The sequence below is a fragment of the Oryctolagus cuniculus genome, chromosome 3 (assembly GCF_964237555.1).
Source record: "Oryctolagus cuniculus chromosome 3, mOryCun1.1, whole genome shotgun sequence".
In the NCBI taxonomy this organism is placed as follows: domain Eukaryota; kingdom Metazoa; phylum Chordata; class Mammalia; order Lagomorpha; family Leporidae; genus Oryctolagus; species Oryctolagus cuniculus.
This window is the reverse complement of record NC_091434.1, coordinates 67,303,031-67,322,662: the sequence shown is the minus strand read 5'-3', so window position 1 is coordinate 67,322,662 and position 19,632 is coordinate 67,303,031. Positions and strand designations below refer to the sequence as shown.

Genomic DNA, 19,632 nt, shown 5'->3' with positions numbered 1-19,632 from the left:
ACCAGTCTTCATTCCTTACCTTTGGCCTCTGTGTGACTGGCATGCAAGATGCTAATATTAAGGAAAGCTGGGTAAAGGGTACACAGGAATTTTCTGAAATGTTTTCTAACTTCTCTATTAGTTTAAAATTACTTCAAAATGCTTTGCTTTTTTAATGTAGAATGTGAGAGTGCGTGGGTCACAGAAGACGACGGGGCAGTGGAAGAGCAGGAAAAGGAGACTAAGGCCTGATGACATCATATGATCTCCCGGAACAAGGTGATGATGGAAGCTAATTTACTCCAGGCATTTTTGTTTTTTTCCTGTACAAGTAAATTTACATACCTGACAATGTGCTAAATTTATTTTTGTAAAGATTTATTTATTTAATTATTTGAAAGGCAGAGTTACAGGGAGAGAGGGAGAGGGAGAAAGAGAGTGAGAGGGACAGAGAGACTGAAAGAGAGATCTTCTATCCACTGGTTCAGGCTCCAAATGCCTGCAACAGCTGGGGATGAGCCAGGCCAAAGCCAGGAGCCAGGAACTCCACCCAGGCCCCCTATGTGGCTGACAGCGGCCCAGGTACTTGGATCATCTGTTGCCTCCTCGGCATATTAGCAGGGAGCTGGGTCAGAAGCAAAGGTGGGACATGATCCTAGGCACTCTGATACAGGATGTGGGTGTCCCAAGCATCAGCTTAATTCAATGGGCCGTGACACCCACCCAATGTACTAAATTTAAATAAGTACAGTAATTCACAGGCCATTGCAAGGAAAGCATAGTTAAGGGTCAAATTCTTCAAAATGTTAGAATACTGTCAGTCTGTATTTAAAACAAAAAAAAACCCTTAAGATATTTGCAAATATGCCTCTCCAACTTGTCTAATATTTTTGAATGCCACTTTGCTTATCTACTGAATTTACCTTTTCCTTAAGGAGATTACCTACCTAAACAGTGTGCCTGAAAAGTACAAGAAAACTGAGCCCTAAAATATCTTTCCACTGGCCATGCCATTCAACATGAAATTTTGAGTCCATATTTTGAGTTCAGGCCTTGAAAGTGTCTATTAAAATGGAAATGCTGAGGTCAGCGCTGTGGCGCAGTAGGTTAATCCTCCGCCTGCGGCACCATCTCTTATAGGCACCAGTTCTAGTCCCAGCTGCTCCTCTTCTGATCCAGCTCTCTGCTATGGCCTGGGAAAGCAGCAGAAGATGGCCCAAATGCTTGGGCCCTGCACCTGCATGGGAGACCTGGAAGAAGCTCTTGGCTCCTGGCTTCAGATCGGCCCAGCTCCAGCCGTTGTAGCCAATTGGGTAGTGAACAAACAGATGGAAGACATTCTTCTCTGTCTCTCCCTCTCACTGTCTGTAACTCTACCTATCAAATAAATAAATAAAATCTTTTAAAATTAAAAAAATAAATAAAATAAAATGTAAATGCTATGGCCCAATTTGTAAATATTCATTCAGAGTCTATTGATATATTACCAATAATTATCAACTTAGCATCAATTTATTAACCAGATGAATTTCTGCCTTGTGGTAGGGTCGTGGAGGAATAGGACCTAGGATAAGACATGTTTAATGAAGGATTAGGAGCAAGGAAGGGTTTGAAGTCTAAGAGGAGAGACTGGACAGTGTGCTGATTTGGGGTGGGGGGGGTGTCTCATTCCAAAGTACCAGGCAGAGAGACAAGTGAAGCAGAGAGAACAGGAGTGGGGAAAGAAGAATGGCCCAGCGCCCAGGGCAGACCTGCCAAAGATTCCTGTGCACAGCTGCCATTTCCAGTGACAATTCAGCCTTGTTGAAGAAGCACATCAGACCTGGGCCACCAGGTAGTTATGCAGGTTTGCTGATGGACTCGGGTGCAGGAAGACCCTAGAGTCCAGCCCAAGCTCCCTTTGCCAAACCCCGAGTCCTGAACAGGGTCGCACTGGCCCAGGCAATGCCCTTCTCTAACAGATGCAAGAGCTCTGCAGGGGCAGCCCCACGCCTAAACAACTTTGAAGCCTTTTTCACCTATGGAGGCACAAGGTGTGCTGACACTTTTTGCTTGCACAACCCTCTTCCACTTGGAAGGAACGTGACCGGCACCTCATTGCTTTCCACCTCAAGTGCGTTCCGTCACCCTCCTGACACTGTGGTGTGCTTTGGAGGTGGCAGCAGGCAGAGGATGGGAGGCTGGAGCTCGGGAGCGAGCTTCATGGTGGTCATCGCATTCTCTCCACTGGCAGAGCTGCTGGAGCAAACAACGCTGCTGAAAACCAGGAGCGAGCCGATTGGAGGGAAGAACAATGGAGGAGAGAATCCTATTAGAAGCCCACTCCATGAAAAATCAAAACCAAAACATCCTTGTTCTCTCCCTTTTCTGCTAAGTTATTTACTGCAAAAACAAAGAGAGGGAGAAGGAGAGAGACTAGAGTCAGAGTTAGGAAAACCATCTGCAAGATGTCCTTACTGCTTTCAGGACAGCATTCATTTGAAAATTTCTAACATATTTTGAGCAAGACAAGGTAGTAAGTTAGTACATTTTTTTTTCTCTTCCGGCAGTGCAGACATATTAGTTCCTACCTACTATTTCACTAAAACAGATCCTCAGAGAAAATCCCATCACACCCAGGAGAAAATTAACCTCGAAGATAATGAGCAAATGCTCATTTTGGTTTCGCCCAAAGTCTCTTCTGCAGCTTCTTCTCTGGCTAGCAGCTAAAGCGGAGGCTCATTCTGGGCCAGGGGTCACCTGGTATCTCCCAGGATTGTCACCACCTCCACGGAACACCACACACCCCTAGTATTCCCAGATAAGGGGTCAAAGTCCACATACCAAGTAAGCTCTGGCAATGCATGCACCTCCTCTGCATATCTCCAACCAGCGACAGAATGCAGGTGCTAAACACACAGAAGTCAGACATTTAGGGGGCTTTTAAGTGAGGTACCACCTGCCCCTCAACTCTTTCTCCTAACATCTGCCGTTGCCCAGACCCGTTGCCCCGAGTTAAAGTGCCCTGTCTGCATGGCCCACTGATAGCACGTTACTTTGGGAGGACCGCGCGTTAGCACCCCTTTCCCCAGTCATGCCCTGGACAGGCACCGCCACCCAGACGGGCCCTCTGCCAGGCCCTGAGGAAGCAGGGCTGCACAAAACAGACACGAGGCATTTCCTGGCTAATTTGGCATTCTTCTCTGTGCAGCTCTTCTTCATCTCCATCTTCTGTCACTCCTCCAGGAAGCCGGCCACTGGCCCCAACTCTGGTTTAAAAGACCCCCTTTCAGTTCCCCTGTGGCATTCTGCACACACCCCTGACACCAAGCTCTAAAAGGGAACTGCTTGTTCCCAGGCTTCCGGAGAGGTGAAGTTCAGCTTACACATCCCCACACTTCCTATCGTTTTTGTTTCGGCTGTAAAGGACTACATAAAACAACTCTGCAAACATCATCGTTAAGCACTACTCAACGCAGGGGAGAATTGACATGCATTGCACCAAATCTGGAAAGAACTCGGCTATCTCACTGCTAATGGTAAATGCGGCTGTGGCTCCTGAATCTGGTCTGAATCCCTAAAATCCATAGAAACCGTTAGAACTTGCTCATGAAACACCGCCTACAAGCCTTTGCGTAAGGAGCTTCAGAAGGTTATGAAACAGCAGATAATGGAGAACGCTGATTAACTCTGGCAAGGCCTGGATGGGCCCTGCTCTTATTATCTCAATTAGGTGTATCCCGGTCACGCCCCTGTCAACTGTCCACCCTGCAGAGCAAGGACTTAGCGCTCTTCCTCTCATCAACCCACACGGCCCAGATTTGATCTTCAAGCCTCACAGTGTAGCTTTCCCACGTCATCCTGCGTGTGCCTGGGCCACTAGAGTGATTTCAGTCATCAGAGCCTATCAGTGAGAACTAAAGCTGTTAAAGGCCCAAGCTGCATGATCAAAATTTGAAATTGAAACCAGACCTAGAAATCACAGAGAAAGATATAAAACCAACGTGAAACGAGAGGAGAAAAATTATCAACAGGCTAAGAAAACCCTTTCAAGTCTAGTTTCTCTCATAAAATTTGGAATCTTGGGGAAAATGCCAGTATCTTAAATTCAGAAGCCCTTTTTTACTTTCTAGTCCTTGCTTTCTTTAAAAAAAAAAAAAAAAAAGACTCAGCCTGTGTTTTCAGGTTTCCCAGAAAAAGACCAGCAGCCATTCTGTGTTATCATGGTGTTTATGATTACCTGGAGCTTTGGACAAAAGTAGAGAGGCAGGGAGGGCATTTGGTGCAGCAGTTGGAATGCTGCTTGGGACACCTGCATCTCGTTTCAGAGCAACTGAGTTGCAGTCCCAGTTCCATTCCAATTCCAGTTTCCTGCTATTGCACACCCCAGGAGGCAGCAGGTGATGGCTGAAGTACATGGGTCCCTGCCACTCACATGAGAGATTGGGTTCCAGGCTCCTGTCTTTGGCCTGGCCCATCCCTGGTGGTTACAGGCAACTGGGGGAGTAAACCAGTGGATAGGAGATATATATAAAAAATTACATATATTTGAGAGATATATATTTGAGATTATATATATATCAAATAAAATGACAGTAAATAATGTTTTAAAAATACAGAAGCCATTTCCCAATATGCTGAAATATTTGCTAAGTAATGACAAATACCACATGCATGTCTCCAAGTGGAGCTAATTTTGACAAGATAAAATAAGATTACTGAGTATCTACGCTACATAATGACCCATCTAATTTCACACGATAATTCCAAGGAAGCGAGGGAAATCCACTCATCACTAACTTTCAGAAACATACTAAGAGGCATCGTGACGAGTACAAAGTTGGTAGGTTAAACTACTGTAACTGCCTTCTTTGGATTTTCCTTCCTAATCTTCTATTCACTATTTACTCTGTTGATGGTACCATTTAATGCCTAAGAACTGCTTTAATAATCTTGAAACAGGAAAAATAATTGGCATATATCTGCAACAAAAGGGGTATAGACATTGATGCTATAATTTCATATTCTAATAAAGAATATAATTCAATGTCCTAAAAGACAGCTTGCTTAAAAACATGTATAAGATGATTTCAGGACGTCTTCATGGACACAGCAATTTGGTAGTTGGAAAATAATTTAGGCAGCAAGCAATGTGGTCTGCTTCCCCAAACCACAGAGAAAACGTAATTAAAAGGGGCAATGGAAAATATTGTGGGTTTCACTGAAAAAAAAAATTGGGTAGGGACTTTTCCTGACTATAATCTTCTCTTGTTACAAATGTCAGCATCAAAAAGCATTGATGCAAAGAACCTGAAATGATGGCTGCACTGCTCAGACCATTCCTTTTAACCACCTGGTGTGCACATAAATAGTGCGAAGACAGAGACAAATCTCTAGATTTACAAGGCTGGTAAATTTAGATACTGGGTCTCCTTGGACGAAACCCTGTGCTAATCTCCTTTTAAGTCTTTTAGCTGAATTAACATGCAAGAAACAGAAGGAAAATGAAGACACTTGGGGTTAACATAAAGAGAGAAGGAACAGTATTTAAACAAAATACACTCCTCGCCTTTCTTTCCTGCTACCATTGGGTTGCTGTAAACACACCAGGAGAGAGAAAAGAAACAGTTCTGAGGGTATCACCATGCCCTCCATAACCATTTATTCTATGTGGGAGTTCTCCCTTCAAAAAGTTCAAATTGTACTTGAGACTGGCCAGTTAACACAAGAATATAATCCCAAGGTCTTGAGGTCAGCATAACTTGGGTATACTTAATTATGTGACCACCAGGGAGAGACTCCACACTAAAGATACCAGCTAGTTTCCTTTTCTTTTTTTCAGATCAGGCTCCACTAGGGGAGGTAGCTGAGGTGAAGAGGAAGCATACGTGGCCCGAGAGATCCTGCTTGCCCACACACTCGCCAGGAGCGGGAGTCGAGGGTGGGGAGGAGGGAGGGTTCCTGCAGCCTCCTACCTCACCTGAGACCTGGCCGGTGAGCTCATGCCACAGGTGTGCACAGCAGTGCTTTGCTTTGAGCACAGGTGGACTTTTGCCATCAACTCCTGTTTCTCCCTGGGATGGGAATTGAGAATAGACGCACTCTCCATCCTGTCAGTGGGCACCCTGCTCCACAAGGCCAGCAGCTTTTCCCAGTGGACATTTCACTGGCTGGGCTGCCTGCCTCCTGGCACAGCCAAGGGGCAATAGAAGCAGTACAGGCTTCCAGAAGGACCAGACTGCAGGGCCCACTTCACCACCAGCCCAGCAGAAGTAGCACCTAGGTTCACAGCATATCAGGGGCCTGGGAAATTAGTTGAATTTCCTTTAAAATCAGGAGGAAAATGAGTTCGGCAATTACACTCCTAGCTATGGACCCAAAGGAATTGGAAACAGGCATTCAAACAAATCCTCACACACACATGTTCACAGTAGCACTATGCACAAAAGCAAAAAGGCATAAACTCAACATGTCATCATCTTATGCACAAAATGTAGCATACCCATTGCTCAGCCATAAAAATGGAGATGGATTCTATCTACACACAGTATCATGGATCAATCTCCAAAACTTTATATTAACAAAAGCCAAGGGGAGGGTTGCGGGTGGGAGGGACGTTATGGGGGGGGGGGGAAGCCATTGTAATCTATAAGCTGTACTTTGGAAATTTATATTCATTAAATAAAAGTTAAAAAAAGGGAAAAAAATAAAAACATGAAAAAAAAAAAGCCAGACAAGGGCCCACGGTGCAGGTATCCAATATGACCGCTGGTTCAAGTCCTGGCTGCTCCTCTTGTGATCCAGTTCTCTGCTATGGCCTGGGAAAGCAGAAGATGGCCCAAGTGTTTGGGCTCCTGCACCTACATGGGAAACCCATAAGAAGCTCATGGCTCCTTGGCTTCAGATTGGCCCAGCTCTGGCCACTGAGGCCCATTTTGGGAGTGAACCAGTGGATGGAAGACCTCTCTCTGTCTTTCTCTCTCTCCATCTGTAACTCTGCTTTTCAAATAAACAAAGCTCTTAAAAAATTGTTTACTGATTTATTTGAAAAGAAGAGTGACAGAGAAACTTTCCATCTGCTGATTCACTCCCCAGAAGGCTACAACAGCCAGAGCTGAGCCAGGCTCAAGCCAGGAACCAGGAACTCTATCCAGGTCTCCCACGTGGGTGGCAGGGGCCCAAGCACTTGGGCCATCCTCTGCTGCTTTCCCAGGCACATTAGCAGGGAGCTGGATTGGAAGCAGAGCAACTGGGACACCAACCAGTATGGGATGCTGACAGTGCAAGCAGAGGCTTAGCCTGATGTGCCACAACACCAACTCCTAGATTTTCAAAGACAAAAAGAGAGGTGAATTTTCTACGAACCTTTTGAAGGTTCTCATATTACATGATTCTATCTACATGCAACGTATATAATAGGTGAATGTGGAGGACAGCAGATGAGTGTTCTCAGGGGCTGGGAGTGCCTGCTTAATGGGCATAGGGTTTTCCTTGGGGGTAATGCTTTGGAACAAGGTTCCAAACAAGGTTGTGGTCGTACAACCCTAGGAATTTGTTAACCGCCACTGGAGTGTTGTACCACTGACTGCTTTGAAACAGTCAAGGGTACAACATGGTAACTACAGTTAATAACAACGTATTCACACTTGAAAACTGCTGAGAAAATAATTTTAAATGTTCTCATCACAAAAAAATATGTAAGGAAATTCATGGTAACTGCCTTGATTTAGACATTCCACAAGACATATATATTTCTCAACGACATGTTGTACTTCATAAATGTATGCAATTCTTGTCAAAAATGTAACTTAATTTTTTATGTTGAGGGAACTTTATCTAAATTTTTAAAAATGAATCCAACCTAGATTATGATAGCACTTTCAAAGTTCATGGAAATTGCACATGATCTTTTTTTAATTTTTTAATTTTTTTATTTTTTGACAGGCAGAGTGGACAGTGAGAGAGAGAGACAGAGAGAAAGGTCTTCCTTTGCCATTGGTTCACTCTCCAATGGCCGCCGCGGCCGGCGCGCTGCGGCCGGCGCACCGCGCTGATCCGATGGCAGGAGCCAGGAGCCAGGTGCTTTTCCTGGTCTCCCATGGGGTGCAGGGCCCAAGCACCTGGGCCATCCTCCACTGCACTCCCGGGCCACAGCAGAGAGCTGGCCTGGAAGAGGGGCAACCGGGACAGAATCCGGCGCCCCGACCGGGACTAGAACCCCGTGTGCCGGCGCCGCTAGGCGGAGGATTAGCCTAGTGAGCCGCGGCGTCGGCCGCACATGATCTTTTAATTCTACTTTCTGTGAACTTTTTGTGAGAAGATACAATTTATGAAAGGATCCTTACAGCTAAGAGTGCCCAGAGCCCACCAGTCACAATGCAGCCCTGCTCAGTTGCACGGAGCACGGAGGGGAGCCATGGGGAAGAAGCTCCTAGGAGTACGGTGAAGTCAGGCCATGGCAAAAACCTGGGATGCTGTGTGAAGTGTGAGTTCTACGCAGACTGTTGATTTAAAAAAAAATTTTTTTTTAACTTCTTTTTATTTGTTTGAAAAGCAGAGACAAGGAAAGGGATCCATTCGCCAGTTTACTCCCCAAATGCCCACAACAGCTGGGGCTGGGCCAGGTCGAAGACAGAAGCCCAAAAATCAATGTAGGTCTCAGTGCCGACACTATGGCATAGCAGGTAAAGCAGCCACCTGCAGTCCATATGGGCACCGGTTAAGGTCCTGGCTGCTCCACTTCCGACCCAGCTCTATGCTATGATCTGGGATAGCAGTAGAGGATGGCCCAACTCCTTGGGCCCCTGCACCCTCGTGGGAAGACCCAGAGGAAGCTCCTGGCTTCTCGCTTTGGATCGGCACAGCTCTGGCCATTGCGGCCAACTGGGGGAGTGAACCAGCGGAAGGAAGACCTCTCTCTCTCTCTCTCTGCCTCTCCTATCTATGTAACTGTCTTTCAAATAAATAAACTAAATCTTTAAAAAACAATGTAGGTCTCCCATGTGGGTGACAAGGACCCAAATACACTGAGGTCTAATGACAAGCAGGGAGCTAGTCACCTTTTCAAGAGCATTTGCAGTGGAACCACGGGGCAAAAGCCAGACGGGCAAAAATCGACAGCAGTTGGAGAAGCGGAAGTGGAGTATGTGTGGGCACCTCCTTCAAGCAGCGGACCATGAAGGCAAGCAGTAGGTGACAGTGAAAAGCCAAACTCATGCTTCACTCACCCCAGTTGCCTGTCCATGGGGGCCACGGGGAAACTATGGCAGGAGAAACTTGGCCAAAAACAAAGAATTGGTGTTGCCAATTCTTAGAGATCAAGGAGATCGAGTCTGCAGCTTGCTCGCCCTCAGCTCTCAGTGTGGAACAAAGGAGTGATCGCCCTGGGTCGGAATCCAAAAGGCCAGCTTCCCACAATGCTGTCTACCCCAGCACCAAGAAAGAACCGCCTGTGAACCCGATTGTTACAGGGGCACACAGAGCACCAGCCGTACTGGCTAAGCCCCACGCCCAGTGCCACTCCAGCATATAACTACCGTGCCATCCTCCAAACCCCTGCTCCCTATGACACATCAGCTTAAATTCTGGGATGTGACAATTATCTCAACAACTGGCCGTTTATTCTTTGCCAGTTGAGAAGGGAAGTGGCCCAGCCAAGCCCAGGTAACACAGGGCCCTTAGGTTGGAGTGGTCTTTACCTCCACTGTTCCTTTGGCTGTTCATCAGCAGTCAAATGGCTTCCAGGCCAGAACACCATTTTTTTCCCCTCTTCAAGCATGGTTAGGAAGCAGGTTTTGTGCATATGTTGCTGTAGTTTCTAATTTCCATTGTAGGGTTGACTCACTGTCTCCAATACCGGAGAAGAACTGAGGAGTCTTTGGCCAAAAAGCCCAACCCCATAAACAACTTTCCTTCTTTGGTTTCCTCCTGCCCTGAACTTGGCCTGTCAAGTAAGCCTTATGCTTAACACTGGAGCCTGAGCAAGGAAGGCCCGATGTTCTTTCTTTGACTGTCATAAAAGGTTTATTAGGTGGTCCTCATGAACACAACCGCACCAAGCAGCCAGAGGGCCTGCACTCGGGCTCTCACGTGCTGGAGGGTGCAATGTTCCAGATGTCACATCTGTGGACATTTAGTGGGGTTATTCTGTAGCTCTTAGAGGATCATGTTTAAGGAGGAAAAAAGTTAGTCCTTCCCTAAGTTTCAAACAAAGGGAGGATGCTATTATAACACAAAAAGGGTAGGAAACTAGAGAAACCAGGTAGAATTTTCTCAAGTTTAGAAAGGTAATTGTCACAATGTCACCAGCCAAATCAGACCACAATAATCAAGCCAGAAATTATGACAACCGTTTCATCCCAACTTTCCACACACAGCACACCCCCCCAAAGTCTGTCAAACGAATATATGTCATCAATGTTAAGAATTCTGGGAAGCTAGCTGTGGCACCTGTGATAACCATACGGGATCTGCAGTCAGCAGCATTGGAGATACCACCCAGTTTACTGACTAAGCATCTTGCAGTGCCTCTTCACCTAAGCTGGAGCTGCGACCGGAGATCATGCCTGCTCCACTCACCTCATAACGGTTTAAAGATCAAATAAGGTTACACGTAGGGGAGAAAAATAAACAGCAGGACAGAGACCATACCACTTCTATTTAACATTAAGCTGCTGATCCAAAAATATCTTAAAAATAGAGGTAGAGGAGAAATGAGGAGACAAAACTTCTTACTCGAAGACACATATGACTGTCTCCATAAAAATCTTACAGAATCTACAGGTGAACTACTAGAACTTACAAATTAACTATGTAAGGTTGTTAGACAAAATCAATTTACAGGGGTTGGAGTTGTGGCATAGTGAGTAAAGCTGCCGCCTGCAACACCAGCATCCCATATGGGTGCCAGTTGGTGCCCCAGCAGCTCCACTTCCAATCTGGCTCCCTGCTAATGGCCTGGGAAAGGCAGTGAAGGTTGACCCAAGTGCTTGGGCCCTTGCCACCCACGTGGGAGACCCTGATGAAGGTGCTCCTGGCTGCAGTCTGGCTCTGCCCTGGCCATTGTGGCCACTTGGGGAGTAGACCAGCAGATGGAAGAACTCTCTACTGTAACTCTTCCTTTCAAATAAACAAATTTTTTAAAATTTTCAAAATAAGTTTATAAAAATCGGCAGCATTTATTTATACCATGATGAAATGAACAACATTTAACTTTAAAAAGCTTATTCTCTGTAACAATAACAAAAAAGTTAGTTACATTAAAGACCTGAATAAACAGAGAGGTACAGAATGTCCATAGTAGGAAAATGTTGTTCTTCCTCAAATTGATGTTTAAGTTCAATGTGATCCCAATAAAAATCTTAACATGATATGGTACTTGGTAATTTAATCCTAAATCACAGAAAGAGGCAGGGTCCAAATCCATTCTGAAGGGCAGGAAGGGGTGGGCAGATCCAGACTTTAAATCCATGCAGTGAGGGCATGGTCTCAGCACAGGGATAGACGGGGAGTCACAGAACAGATCCACACACAAATGGAAACTTGGAAATGACAGAGGGAACATCACAGTCAGGGAGGAAAGGATGGGCCATCCACCAAACGATGCTTGGACGACTCATTACCCATGTGGAAAACATTAGACTTCAATGCCATAAACAAAATTTTCAAAGTAGATTAAGAGGCTAAATTGAAAGGCAAAACCATAAAATTTTTTGAGGAAAATATTTTTATGACATCAGGTAGAGAATTTCTTCAGAAAGACCAGAAAACCACAACTCATAGACAATAAAACTGCAAAACAAGACACACAAAATAAGACCCCATAAACAAAGTTAAAAGGTAAGGCTCAGACTGGGAAAAGACTATTAGCTAACACATCTCTAAAACGTATATGCAGACTCTATAAAGAGTATTTAAAAAGCAGGGCAAAAATGCAAATCCCAAAAAGTCAAATGGGCAAGGGATATAAATAGCTAATTCGCTCAAAAGAAACATAGGGTCCAAATTTATGAAACTATGCTCAACTTCACCAAAATAGAGAAATCAGAATGAAAACCATGAGCTCTCACTTCATATCCACCAATCCATCATGTGCAAGAGCCTATAGTCCTCCACCCTAGGAAGCAATGAACAGCATGGGAAACAGCTTGCTGGGCTTAAGCCTTCTTTACAATATTCAACCCTGCTGTGTGAGGAGACCCCTACGGGGAGACACTCTGTAAGCGACATACCTGATCAGGGGTTGAGTGAGAATTAAAAGGTATAGAACCACTGAGAACAGTTTCTGCAGTTCGGGAATGTTTAGTTATGCCTACTAGCATCAATGTTTTTATACATACATTGAAATTTTTTATTCTTTTTTCTCAATTACACTTGTTTTTCCAGGATCATTTTGCCAAGTTTAAAAACAGAACTATTTTCATCAGAAAAAAAAAGGACTGGGGAGGATACAGGGAAACATGAACTCTTATGACCCGCTGGCAGGAGTGTAACTGGATATGTGCTCTCTGGAGATCAATTTGGCAGTATCTCACAAAACTGAAGGTAAGGATACCCCACTGGTCAGTGTCCAAGTCCTAGACACAAACCTCCACAAGGCACGAGGGAACATGTCAAGCATTTCACTACAGCACTGCTGATGACAGTCAAAATTTAAAGTGAAAATATCCATCGACAAGACAACGGGTAAACTGTGATATGTTCATTCAATGGATTACAGCTCTTAAAATGAACAGGGAAACATGTGGTTGTGTGGCTACATTTTAAAACCATGAGTGACAAAACAAGTCCCAGAAGGTCATGGACAGGATGACACCATTTATATAAAGCTTCAAAAACATCTACTGAAGCAAACAGAACCACTCATTGTAGCACGGCGACCAACATCCAGCTGAAAGCAACAGGTACCTCTAACAGGTACCAGGAGAGACAGGGAATGAGACAGGGTGACATGGGAGACCAACTGTACTTGTTTCTTTTCAAAAGATACAAGCAAATTTCAGTAAAACCAGTTAATAGTGTTATGGCTGGATGATGGTCACACTGCTTTCTATGTTTTTGTTAGAAATATTCTATAACGGGGCCAGCGCCGTGGCTCACTTGGCTAATCCTCTGCCTGTGGCACTGGCATCCCATATGGGCACCAGGTTCTAGTCCTGGTTGCTCCTCTTCTAGTCCAGCTCTCTGCTGTGGCCCAGGAAGGCAGTGGAGGATGGCCTAAGTGTTTGGGCCCTGCACCCGCGTGGGAGACCAGGAGGAAGCACCTGGCTCCTGGCTTTGGATTGGTGCAGCTCTGGCCATAGCGGCCATTTGGGGAGGTGAACCAACGGTAGGAAGACCTTTCTCTCTGCCTCTCTCTTATCTGTCAAATAAAATTTTATATATATATATATATATATATATATATATATTCCATAACAAGGAAAAAGGCACAATACAAACACCACCAGTTTTCCTAAACTCTCTGCTGCCAGACACTGGGTGGATCACAGCGAATGAACTCACTGACACCCAATGAGGACAACTACTTCCTCGTGTGGGAAGAATATTGATTTCTACAAGGCTTATATTTGCTAATACTTAGTATGTGCCAGGCACAGTAGGAAATGATTTACATGCATTTAATCTGCATAATCATCCCCATAAAGATAATGCTATGATCATTCCTGCTTTTATAGAGAACTGTAAGAACGTATAGTTTTACTGAGAACTTACAGAGGCTCAAAGTAGAAAGGCAAAGAGCCCAAGGCCACTTAGCCGGTAAGCAGCCAGGGCACCAGCCCAAGCGTGTTTAAGTCCAAAACCTATGCATTTAAACACTGTTACACTTGGAAGTTTCACCTTTACTAAATGAGTCACAGTGAAAATGTCACCGTATCAAGTTAAAATGGGAAAGATGCAATTAACTCTAAGTGTTTAAAACATCAGGCTGTGAGAAAGAGTAAGTAACTGGGTATACATAAAGCTATTCTGTAGTCAACACAGGCACAGTCCTCTGGTAGGAGGGTGTCCTGACAAAGGACTTCCAAGCCTTTGGCCTGAGGACTCTTAACAGTCCTTCTAGGCTCACGCTTTCTGATTCATCAAAGCTCCACAGGAACTGCACCCTCATAAATCTGACTCATCTGTCAAGCCTGAATGTTCACATTTTCTACAGGACAAGTCACTGTTCTAAACCATTGTGTCTGAGACAATGTCAGGTGTTTCTGTTGGTATTTAGTAGTAACAGCCTCCTGAAGTTAAAAAATGAAGTGCGGGAGCATCTAAGGTTTTAAGGATAGCTTATGGAAACCCCAGGAGCTAGAAATGCAGACAGGCATGAAACACTGGAACGAAAACCATAAAGTTCTCAGAAATCAAGGTAGCCAATTTTTTTCCCCTTCTGGGGTTGAATGGCTTCTTTGCTTCTCTGTCTCACATGCATGTTCCAAATGTGACATCTCAAGGTATTAGTTTTTCAAGTTCTCAGAAAAATATGACTCAACTTTGAGCAAATATCCACTCCTTTTCCAACAATCCAAACAGCCTCTCCCCAAAGGTGGCAGGAAACACTACTCAGAAAGCAACATAAATCATGCAGATATCCTGAAAAGTATCTACTCCAATCCTCCCTGTATTCTTCCTGTTGTCTAGATACTGAAGCCTTAGACATTAGTTTGAAGAAAAAAGCTGCATTTCTCTAACGGCCTTTTACACCCTTAAAATCACTAAAAGCTTAGTTTTATCTTTCAATCAAAATGAATCTAAAGGTTCTTCAGCTGGTTCTTAAGCAGTATTAAAGTAGAACTCTACAGGGTAATTTTTAAAAATTTATATGTAAGTCAGAATTAGAACGAGACACAGAGAGTATCTCCCATCTGCTGGCTAACTCCCCAAATAGCCCCAACCACTGGGGCTGTGCCAGGCCAAAGCCAGGAGCCAGAAGCTTCTTCCAGGTCTTCCACGTGAGTGCAGGGGTCCAAGCACTTGGGTCATCCTCTGCTGCTTTCCCAAGCACATTAGCAGGGAGCTGGATCAGAGTGGAGCAGCTGGACTCAAACCAGCACCCATGTGGGACGGCACAAGCTACTGTGCCACAGAGCCAGCCCCTTACAGCATAACTTGTTCAAGATGTATCTACATCTTTCATTCTTTTCTATCCATTCTGGTAAGGCAGTACCAGAACCACTAACAATTTAGACTCTAACATGTTCTTTTCACATTTTTGAATTAAAACCAAGATTTATTCTCATTTTCAAGAAAGAAAATCAATGTATGAATCACACACAACAAAAACTCCAAAACACTCATCCCTACACAACAGAAACATGAAATTCTGGAGTTAAGAAACACGGGGTAGGTTGTTTGGCCAACTGGTTAATACACCAACTAGGACACCCACCTCTATCAGACTGCCTAGGTACAAGTCCCAGCTCTACTCCTGATTCCAGCTTCCTGGTAATATACACTCTTGAGAAAAACAGCAGGTGATGGCTCAAGTACTTGGGTCCCTGCCACCCCCATGGAACCTGGATTGAGTTCTAGCTCCTGGCTTTCACCTGGCCCAGCTGGAGTTGCAGGCATTTGGAAAGTGAACTGCAAAATGAGAGTGCTCTCTCTGCCTCTCAAGTTTAAAAAACAAACAAACCAGAAACTAACAAGATAAGAAGGACGGAAGACAGTACTGAGACCTTGATACAAGCCAGGCACTATGCTAAATGCTTACATTTAATCCTCACAACAATTTTATGAGGAGAATCATTATTAGTTATTTTTTAATAGATGAAGAAAATTAGGTTTCAATACAATAAAATATTACCAACACATCTAGTAAAGCTTATTAGCAGGATTTAGGTACAAGGGAGAAAAGCTCGAGACAGGTCTCCTTTTTAGCACATTTCTAACACCAAAAAACTGTATTTTAAGGACATACAATTTAAAAAAGTAATAAATATGAGCTACCATGCACCTTTTAAAAAAACTGCTCTAAGAAATATATATTCCAATCATGAGGAAAATCTTTTAACATCAAATGAAAATGACATGAACTGATTCTCCATTGTTACACATTTTAAAAGTAAATAATTGGCCGGCGCCGCGGCTCACTAGGCTAATCCTCCGCCTAGCGGCGCCGGCACACCAGGTTCTAGTCCCGGTCGGGGTGCCGGATTCTGTCCCGGTTGCCCCTCTTCCAGGCCAGCTCTCTGCTGTGGCCCGGGAGTGCAGTGGAGGATGGCCCAAGTGCTTGGGCCCTGCACCCCATGGGAGACCAGGAAAAGCACCTGGCTCCTGGCTCCTGCCATCAGATCAGCGTGGTGTGCCAGCCGCAGCGTGCCGGCCGCGGCGGCCATTGGAGGGTGAACCAACGGCAAAGGAAGACCTTTCTCTCTGTCTCTCTCTCTCACTGTCCACTCTGCCTGTCAAAAAAAAAAAAAAAAAAAAAAAAAAAAAAAAAAAAAAAGTAAATAATTTAAATGGATTAAATTGCTTAAATGCAATTTTATACTATTACTTTGCTCACCATCAATGTCACCTACAAACAGAAATCTTTTCCCCAACCCTAACTCAGCCGCCCATATGCCCATCTTTCTCTTCACCAACATAACACCGTTCTAACCCTGCTGTCTCCATAGCTTTTCCCCATGCCCTCAATTAACCAGTCTTATCCACTCTTCAACTACTTACAAAGATCAGTAAGCAACTCATTGACAAAACCAAAAGCTTTTCCTCTCATTCGTTAATCCACTGCATTTGAACTTCAGCATCTTGACAGTTTCTACTGTTTCATGACAACCTCCTTGACTGCTCCTGCTCCTCCACCAGTTTCTTAACACTGTGGCTATTTCCCAAAGCTCAGTACTTGGGTCACATTTTCATAGCACCTGAAAATCCTGGACTTGAGTAAAGGTTAGGAATCACAGAATTTCAACCTCCTCATAAAACGTTTCTACTTCATCCCTCACAAATTCCCCTAATGTCACAGCATCATTGCTAATGCTGTTTCCTGTTCCCCAGACTCTCCCATCCAGAATTCTAGGTCTCCACTGCGCTTTGCATCTGCCACTATTATGTATTTATCACAGCATATTCTATTATATGTAAATCTATCTGAAGAAGGCAAGTTGCAAATCAAGGTATCATTGTGTCTCCAACACTAAATAAAAATTTCATTGAAATATCAAATTCTGTTCCCAAGATATAAGCTAATTAGTTTTGTGTGTCAGGTAAGACTTACTACTCATTCAATAGCAATACTATTGAAACAATTCTTTTACTTTAAAAACAATTTTTACTAACATCATATAATAAAACTACAAGTCATGTTGTCTACTAATGGGTAGATATGACTACCATCTCAACTTACATATGCTAAAATCAAACCTTCTTCCAGTACCCCAGATTACAAACATATTTAATAGGAGTTTTTAATTTACAAGTTTGAGAATCTAAGCAAGCAGTATTAGGATTTAAACTACAGTGAAGATCCTAAAAGGATGCTAACATAAAAGTGATGATCAGAGCCACCCAAGGAGATGTTTCAAGCAAGACCCAAGTTCAGTCTACTCCAGTAAGTTGATTTAGTAGGTCAAGCAGGCCGCCAGACATGTTTGCTATTAAACATGATCCCCAGCACTCTGACAAATATTGGTTAAGGGCCAGTGCTCTGGTGCAGCAGCTTAAAGCCCTGGCCTGAAGCACCAGCATCCCATATGGGCACCGGTTCTAGTCCCGGCTGCTCCTCTTCCCATCTAGCTCTCTGCTATGGCCTGGGATAGCAGTAGAAGATGGCCCCAGTCCTTGGGTCCCTGCACCCACATGGGAGACCCGGAAGAAGCACCTGGCTCCTGGCTTCAGGTCAGCGCAGCTCCGGCCATTGCAGCCATCTGGGGAGTGAACCAGCGGATGGAAGACCTCTCTCTCTGTCTCTACCTCTCTCTGTAATTCCTTCAAATAAAATAAAATAGGTCTTAAAAAATATATATTGGTTAAAAGCTATTTCCCACGAAACATTTGACATGCCTCTTGTGCATGTGTACACATGTTTTTAATCATGCTAAGCATTTTCACTGTATTGAAAGACCCAAGTTATTTACAGGGCACCTGACTCTTTCAGAGAGGTATAGCTTTGTTAAGAGTTTAAGTTTTTTGGTTGAGTCACTTTTCAAAGGCACTGAGTGTCAATCTAGAGAAAATGTGAGGTTCCTGAGTGGTATTTCCTTTACTTTGAGGTACAAAGAGTACAGACAACTGGTTCACTAGATGAACACTACAATAGGAATTATTTGCATGTAAACAGTGCATGATGCACTAACTCTAGACTTCTGAAAAAGAAATCAACTAACCAAAAAACCTAATAAGGAGTATACTTACACTGAGAAATATTACACTCACATATACTTCTAATATATTTTATAATCAGAAAAAAATTTACTTAAGTCTTCAAATATTTTTTCCAGAGTATATTCAACATTTTAAAATATAAAATTATTTACAACTTGCCTATATGAGGTTGAATACTTTGATTTTGTTGGTAAGAGATCTAAAGTTCACTAAAATATTCCTAGTGGGTACTCAAGAAATCTAAAATCTTATTTATTTAAGTAATTTTCAAGACTACTTAACTTCTTCATTGCATTCATTCTCTAAGAACTGATAAAATACGCTTTGAAACTCACAGATCAAGAGTGCTCGATAAACCTACTATAAAATCTCAACAATCACTCTAAAAAGGTTTATCTCCTGACTTAATGGGCAGTTTGCTCAAGTGAGCAACCTCGTCAGCTTAATCCTCTTCACACAATCTTAAGTAACACTAAAAATTATCTAAAGGAGTTTAAAGATTGAAACTCTAATCCTTGTAGCTTCAAAATAATTATGTGTTCCACTGATTCATTTCTCTAATTCCAAGCAATACTTCCAAGCTTAACGTCTCACATTCAGAAAAACTTGTCCATATTTACACAAAGATTCTTCAAAAAAGTGTAAAATGGAATTATAAGTTTATTTTGGTACAAAAAATTTTGAAAGCCATGCATACTTTTCTTCATATGTATTTTCAATGAACTCTAAAGCCCCCTCACATGTGTGTCTGGAGTCATCCTATGCATTCAAAGACATCACTGACAGTGTCAGGTTGGGCCTAGAGAACAGATGATGGAAATCTTTATCTCTACTGCACATATATGCAAAAAAAATCCGATTTTACTTTAAGTTACCTAAAATACAGTCATATTAATATTTTGCTATATTTTCCTTTCCCCCTCTCCCACCTGTATCATGATTAAACACATACAAATTCAAAACAAACTTCCCAAGTAATCCTGCCATTATGTTACTTTCAGAAGTCTTTATGTCAGTTCAGATTGCTGAAAAATCAAAATACTCTGAACACTGCTATAAAAGGGGAAACAAAAAACAGGTTACAAAATGGCAGGGATAAAATTGACACAAATCAATGCAGGTTAGGGGCTAACAGATTTTTTCAAAAGTTCTATTTACTAAGCTAATTCTTACATAAAAATTTAGTGAAACTGCCAGTGCCTCTCAATCTTTTTAAATAAATATTCTTGTTTGTAATCTCAGTACCTGAAACCAAGAACCTGAAAAAAAAAAAAAAAAAAAACTAAGAAAAATAAATCACACAAATCTTCTTACCCAATATCACTAAATATTTTAAATGCACAGGAATACAACAAA

General features: G+C 43.2%; 1 long non-coding RNA gene across 5 annotated transcripts in view; it reads left to right on the top strand.

Annotated features, from left to right (window-relative positions):
* Positions 1-19,572, top strand: part of LOC103348777 (uncharacterized) — a 28,201-nt gene extending 8,629 nt beyond the window's left edge. For 2 of the 5 annotated variants that reach the window (XR_011387255.1, XR_011387254.1), the window contains 2 exons: positions 161-258; positions 5,801-19,572. This is a non-coding gene — a long non-coding RNA (uncharacterized lncRNA). The remainder of the gene's footprint in view (positions 1-160; positions 259-5,800) is intronic. The other 3 variants (XR_007920373.2, XR_007920372.2, XR_011387256.1) reach the window with 3 other exon arrangements.
* The last annotated feature ends 60 nt before the right edge of the window (positions 19,573-19,632 follow it).